Raw genomic sequence first — 8,092 nt, forward strand, 5'->3', positions numbered from 1 at the left:
GATATAAAAGCTTTGACTTTATTGTCTTCTTCTGAGTACATATTTTGATCTTCCTTGTCACCATAATAACTTTCTGTAGTCAGAGTTGTTGGGTTTTTTTTGTTAGTTGACTTTTAAGTCTTTGTTAAAGTAGGGCTCTGCTTCCAGGGTGAAGGACACACTGTTACAAATTTCAGGGGGTTTGTGCAGCTGTTTTCAGAGATACTTCTAGAGACCTGTAAGTTTTCAGTTTTTTCAAGATGGTATGATCTAAAGAGAGTTGTTGGGGCAGCTAGGTTGCGCAGTGGGTAGAGCACCGACCCTGGAATCAGGAGGACCTGAGTTCAAGTCCGCCCTCACACATAATAACACTTACTAGCTGTGTGACCCTGGGCAAATCACTTAACCCCATTGCCTAACCAAAAGAAAATTAAAAAAAAATAGAGTTGTTTACTAATCTCATGTCCAGTGCTCTTGTCTGTAAATGATCACAAGAACTCTTTTCTGTTCTGAAATTGTGAGGAATGTTCCTCCTCCACTGTGGCTGCAAACTCAGCTATGCTAATGATCTTCCTCACCCTGAGACTGCCGTCCAGGACCCGGATCTGAGTATGGGCAAAGCAACAGAGACATGCCTCAGTACTAGCAAAAAGACCCTGTAATATCCTTTTGACTAGTTGTTAGACCTATGGCCATCTATGGGCTGAGAGCTAAGGAAGCAGGAGTTTCTGATTCAATCACTACTAAGGCATGCTCCTGGTTTACTGGAGCCAAGGCTTGCTGGCATGGCCTGAACTGGAATGTGCTCCATTCTCACCCTGGTACAATAGACCTTTCCTACTGACCTTCCAAGCTGTATCTTGGGCTGGAAATTTGTTTCACTCTGTCTGTTTATGGGTTCTATTGCTCTAGAATTTGTTTAGAGTCATTTTTAAAGTTATTTGGAGGGGTTTGGGGTACAGCTCAGGAGAGTCCCTGCCTTTACTCCACCATATTGGCTCCCTTCTCTGTGTTCTGTTATGAGATCCTGAACTCTCCAGAGAAAGCCTGCTCCCTTGCAAAGACAGCCTTTGATGAAGCCATTGCTGAACTTGATACATTAAGTGAAGAATCCTACAAAGGCAATATGATAATAATGCAATTACTGAGAGAAAACTTGACATTGTGGACATCACATACCCAAGGAGATGAAGCAGAAACAAGAGGAGTGGAAAATTAACCAGCCTTCCAACTTCTGTCTGCCTCATTCTAAAATTTACACAGTAGGCTATTTGTCATCTGTGCTATCCCACAAATAGCTTTTGTTTATGATTTATGACAGTTTATGCTACTTCTATTTGGATTTCCATATTTCCTATGTGGTTATTATGTTTAATATTATGGGAGGAGAGCCAGTCAACATTTGGGATGTTACCTATTTTCATCTGAGGTGGCCAATATGGACATACGGAATTTTTGTATATGTTTTACGTTTGACATAGTACTTTTGATACATTGTGATTTCATAAGGCCAGTTTTAAAGAACTTTCATGTCTAAGCCAAAACAACAACAACAACAACAACTTTCTACATATTGGTCTGTCATGGTTGGGCGATAAAGGGATAATTGGTTCCAGCCACAAGTATAGTTGTTGTGGATACTTTTGGGTTGGAGCATTCATGGCTGTGGTAGAAACAGATATCCTATAGATTTTACATGACATTCTGTGTGTATCTGTGGAATACATAATCTCAACATGCACACCTTTGATGCAAATGTGTGTTCCTTAAGAAAACATTTTAACCCAGTAAATTTACTCTGGAGAAGGGCAGAAATGGTTCATATTCTATTATTTGATGTCACCTATTGTTCACCTTCATTGTTTTTGCTGCACTCATTTTATTTGTAACCAAATGGTTTAGCCGACCTAAGGACAAATGTACAATTAAAGATGCAGGAAAAATGAATTGCTTGATATTCATAAAGTCAGTGTATATCAAGCACAACAGTAAAATTTAAAAAAAAAACATTTATTTAACTTTTTTTGATTTTGGGGTTTTTTTTGCTTTTGTGATTTTTTTGTACGTGCCTAACATGCATGTGTTGTAAAAGTAGTTAACAAAGAAATAACTTAAGATGATTGGCTTGCTTAATGTTTTATGAAATTTTTATGAACTATCCAAGTATAATTGTTAAGAATATGTGTATTAAGTTGATATAAGTGGAGTAAAAGTTTTATGAATGGACTTTTTACTATTTTCTCTATAGCTATTTATGTAAATCAAATCTTTAGTTCTGAAAACTTCTCCAAAGGAAATTGTACATTTTGCAGATTTACTTCCCACTTGGTAGTTATATAATGGGCTTTAAAAACAAACAAGTTTAATTATGATGTTATTAAATGGCAAAAGTTCTATGTGTTCCATATTGTTCAAAATATTACTCCCTTCTCCACCACCCTGATTTTCATTTTCTCTTTTAAAACAAAAGGTTGTGGTCTGAATAAAATCATATGTTCCACTTAAATTTTTGGTATGGCATTTTTCTAACTTACAGAAGCTACAAGTCTCATGGTTTGTGGTGATATTGATGAACTATCAGGTTTGTGCTTTCAAAATCCCTCTTTAAAATAATTTGTTGCTATTCTTGCAATACACTTCGGATTTTGATCCCATATTCCAATTTGTCAGGCATACCATTTAGCCTTTTCTCCTTTTGCCATTTCACCAACCACATGACTATTATGGTGGTGGAGGTGGGGAAAGTGTTTTGTGGGGAAATATAGAATGATATTTCTGGCTTCAATATCTGAGATTCCTTTCTCCCTTTGCTTGCATCCCACTAATATTTTGCTTCTATTCCTATTTCCATAGAAAATTTTGCCCTAATTTAGTGAAATAGTGGCTTTAAAAAAATCTCACTCTAAACCGTACCCTGAATGACCTGTTTTTGTCTGCCTTAAACTCTTCCCCAAACTCAATCTTCTCACTAAGTGATGGTGGGGCTAAGTTATACCTAAAGCTTACACTGCAAAATCTTCCCCTCACTACCCTTGTAGAAAATACCAAACACAAAATACCATTTAAAGAGAGAGGTATTTTTTTTTATTATAGAATGTAAACTTCTCAAGGGCAGGGACAATATTTTCTGTACATTTTATTGTTCCTAGTACACTATAAGTGTCCAAAAACACTGATTATGAGAAAGAAAAAAACAGTTAAGTAAATCTAAATTGAAATTCATTACAAGAGTCTTTCATGTGAAATAGACATGTAACAGTAGTTTATTTTTTACTTCTTTAGAAAATTTGAAACTTGTACTTCGGGCATGTCAGATTTGGACCCAAAGATCCTCAAAATTTTCATCTATACTGGAAAATGTATTATTCAACTATTCATTCAACAAAATTCATTAAGCATCTCAAGTATGCAAATCATTGTTCCAGTCAGTGGGAAAGATAAAACAAATGAATGAAGGCTGTACAGACTCAGAAGTATTGACTAAAATATTTTGCATTAAAAAATTGGCAGTCATCCACATGACACAAAAAGTAAAAGAAAGAAAATTAATTTTTTTTTTTGTGGATTGACCCATAAGTAGTGATATTGAAAACAATGCAGGCATTGGCCCTGCCTTTTCAGCTCTGGAGTCAGAAAAAAAGCAGTTTTCATGGTTAAAGGCTTCGCATTGGAAGTAAGATTATTTTATTCACAATGAGCATTAATATATACCAGAACAATTACCCTAGTGTGATATCTTGTGATAAGAAGCAGTGTGGTAGAATAGAATGGTTTTTGGGTAGAGTTAGCAGACATTCACTTCAATCCCAGATCTGATTCTTACCAGCCATATGACCATGGACAATTTACTTAACTTCTTCCAGTCTCATTTTCCTCCTCTGTAAATAGGAATGATGACAGAACTTGTTTTTCCTGCTATAGTTTATAAAACTAAAAGTACCGAATCAGCATTAGTGGTTATTATAATGGTTGTTTAGGTCAAGTTACCAGTCATCCAGCAATAGGATCTAGATCATGGAGAAAAGACTAATAAATTCATATTTCTACCTTTATGTGACTAAATAATCAACCTACATTTATAATGGTTGTGACATATTAAGGAGCATGAAGTTATTAATTTCACCCTTGGGTTTTTTTTGTTTTTATTTCTAGAATGAAAATTGAGTGCTACTCTGAAGATGTATAAACATAACCAAAGAATGTCCTGTTTCCATCAATCCATCTGCATCATATTCCTTTATCCTGCTTCATTCTTTTTAGCTAGACCTTGAAAAATTTAATTATGTGCATGTCAATGTCTGTCTATCTGTCTGTACATCCCACTGAGGACTGTTAGCTAATTAGGAAAACAATGAAATATATTGTGTCATCTCAAGGATTTGCTATCTTTATGCCAACTTTTTTTCTTTAATTGACCTGCTCTTTTTACTCATATATTTCTCCATTTTTACCTCTCTTAGTCAGTGATTGATTGGACATTTTTCATCTATTGTTCAATGTCATCACTTATCTTTTTTTTTTCTGAGCTATGTTTTTTTATGCCTTCTAGAATAAAAAAAAAGATCTACAGATCTGACCTCTATTTTCTTCTCTGTGACTATATGTATGCTCTCTATTCTTTTCTATGACACAATGCTTCCATTACATATTCTCTTTAGTGATGACTACCCAGACATATTTTATTCTACCCATAGGGATCAATATAAACTGATGTCAACATCAACAAATTACACTTTACCCTTGAATTTACTCAATCGTCTTGCTCAATTTCATCTGTGTCTTAGTTTTAAAAAATTCTTTAGTTCAATTTTTTATTTCCTCTCTAGAGTGTTACAAACTATTTTCTCTAAGACAGAAGTTGTATATGAACATGCTCAGTTTTCTGTGGATAGTTACATCCACTGACAAATTAAGTAAAATAATTTAATGTCTTTTGAGTGTTTTAATGTTTGGTTCTGTATATCACTTGGTCTTTGAGCCTTTCATGGTCAGTAAATGACAGTTCTCAATAGGTTCACTGGCATCTTATACAAAGAGCTGAGTTATATGGTACACAACTATTGTGTTCACCTTTGATATTAGAGTCTTCCCAAGTTGACTCTAACATGCTCTTAACTTTTTTCCAAGTAGCAAAATAATATTCTTTTCCCTTTCCATTTTGTGAAGGAAGATAATCTTTTTTTGTCTTCCTTTGCACAACTGATCTAAGAGAACTCTCAAAAATGAGTTGTTGAGCTTCCTTATGCTTCTGATAATACTTCAGGGTGCTTCATTCCATCTTCTGAGAGCCTAAAACTCTAGAAAACAATCTACATTTTCCTGAATGAGGAACAAACTGACACATATCACATAAAATTATAAAAGATGGATGCTTTCATTAGATTCCTGTCCAATTCTTGGAGATAATTTGATGATTGGAGATGAGTCAGTGAATTTCAGAAGTGAAAAAAAATTATTAGTATAATTAATAATTCACTAAAAGTTTCACCACCAAAATAGCAATAGAACATCTCCTAAAGTTTCAACTGCATGCACATAAAATTCTGATTACTTCTTATAAGAGGCCATCTGGTAGATCCGTGATAGTAAGAACTATAAAATTAACTGGTGTGGATTTTTGAAGTTTTATAGGATAGAGATAATTAACTACTTTGGGGAGTATAAATATAGATTTTGTTCCTCAGTAACAATTAAAGAAAAATAAATGCCATGTTCCTTTCCAAAGTAAATAGAGCATTTGGTTAATTTCTTTAGCACTATGGATTGCAGTACTGAACACTAAGTACAGCAGTATCAATTATAAATAGTTGGAAGACGTTGCATGGTGCAGTTGATATGTTGCTTTTAAAAATTGATTCCAGAACCTTCAGACTCTTGAGCTTGGCATCAATTTCCAATAACCTTCTAGGTGAGATATTGAGCCCACAATTTGCAAACACTTATGAAGGAAAGTGGTCATCCTCTGTGAATCAGTGTGAATTTTTCAAAAACATGTCTGACAATAATGATACTTCCTTTTTCAAAAAGGTTACATGACAGTAGATCAGAGGAATGCCATAGACTTAGTGTACCTGGATTATAATAAGACATTTGACAGAGTATCTCCAGTTATCTCTTGTGAATAAAATGGAGCAATATGAACTGGATCATCCATTCTGAGATGGATTAAAAGCTACCTGAAGGACTGTACTAAAGCAGGGTTAGGGGACTGATTAATGGATCCATGTCAGTTTGGAGAAAGTTTTCCAGTTATATATTACAACACTTAATACTCAAAACTGTTCCATTTACAATATCCTAAATCACTTAAACGAAGATAAAGAAAGTAAGCTAATGAAGTCTGTGAGTGACACACTGGATTATGGAGTCAAAGTTAAATAAAGAAAGTACGATTCACCAAAATTTGTTTGCTGTTTAAGTTTTGCAAAGTACTTTGCATACATAATTATACTTGATCCCTCAAAAAAATATTGTGAAGTGGGCACTAGAGTTTTAAAAAAAAATTTGGAGCAGATTTCTACATGCACAAATATTTTCAGAGATGTCTTTCATGAGCTTCTAGGGAAAGTAGTCACAAAAATATGTGTCTTCTTGTCCTTGGAGGGTATTAGAAGTAATATTGAGTTGTGAATGGGTTTGCACGGTAAGCAGTTGGTAATTCAGAATTTTGGAGAAAGAAAGGTTCCATACATGATTCAAATGGAATCAAATGAGTAAATGTGAGTAGATAAAATGGAGGCTGGGTGGGGGAAAGGGTTAGGGCTGGAATTGTGATCAAAATGGCCTGAGATTTGCTGGAATTCTGTCTCTAGGAGAACTAAGAAAGACTGGGAAGTGTTTTAATTGCTCTATTCCACTCTCTCTTTTTTCAAAAGAATTCAAGCATTTAATCAAAAATTCATCTTTTTTTTAAGCATGTCCATAATTCCTGATTTAATTAGTACTTTAAAGCTGACTTACTCAAGATAAAAATCAGTTTGATACTAACTGCTTCTGATCTACAGGCTTCCTGACTTGTAAACAGGGGGTTGCAAAAAAAAAAAAAGAGTTTGTTATTGACATATGAAGATAAAAAGAATAGATATACTGTCTAGATTATTGGGGTGAAAAAGCAAGATTTCTCCCTACAGTACTCCTGACTGGGGACACAAGAGTAAAATGAGAAAAAAAATCAATTTATTATGTCTACAAAAGTCTGAAAGCATGTTAAATGTGTATTCAAGGTTTTTCTTTCCTTTTTGTCAGTGTCAATCAACATTCTTAGTATGATTTTTAATATTAAGGTCACATATCTATTTAGAATATATTGTGAATATGATGTAATACATTGGTCTAAACCTAATTTCTGCCAACCAATAAAATATTAAATTAATAAATACTTATTTTAAATAAATTAAAATTTAATTTGTCTGCCATGTGTCAGGTATTGTAAAAGGAGTGTAAAAAGACTACCTGACTTCAAGGAGCTTACATTCTACTCTAACAAAATTGCATGTTAGTACCAATAGCTATCCATTGTCTCTTTTGGTAGCCACATTGCACCTTTAGATCATATTAAGTTTGAACTCTAGCTATATTATTCTTTTCTAAATCATAGTTAATCATGGATGATATTCAAGATCCTTTTCTACTCCATAATTCTGAGATCTCGTAAAAAATCCCAGATTATTCTACCATAGCTAAAACTATGTTTAGGTTTACATTTATCCAACAGAATCCCTCAAAAGCAAGGACTGTTTCATTTTTTTTTAATTTGTAGATCAGTATCCAGCATAACATCACCATAGATGTGTGATAACTGCTCATTAATTCTAATTCAAAGTGATCTACTCAGGTTCATTTAGGGAGGCTATTAAAATAACAATTTTGTTATTCAAATATTAACTACCACTCTTAAATTTGTGTCATTCAGAAATGTCATAAGTATGCCATTTATGAGTGATAAAAGTATTTAATAAGTATTGGCCAATTATGCCTAAGATGTTCATAAAAATCTTGAGCAGGAACACAATGTCCTGTAGACCACAACTAGAGATCTCCCTTTGGATTAAAACCATTATCAGCCATAGTTTTTGTGGCATCCATATAAATATCCAAAATGATAAGCTGAAAA

Source organism: Phascolarctos cinereus, unplaced genomic scaffold, assembly GCF_003287225.1.
Source record: "Phascolarctos cinereus isolate Bilbo 61053 unplaced genomic scaffold, phaCin_HiC Scaffold_4;HRSCAF=312, whole genome shotgun sequence".
Lineage (NCBI taxonomy): Eukaryota > Metazoa > Chordata > Mammalia > Diprotodontia > Phascolarctidae > Phascolarctos > Phascolarctos cinereus.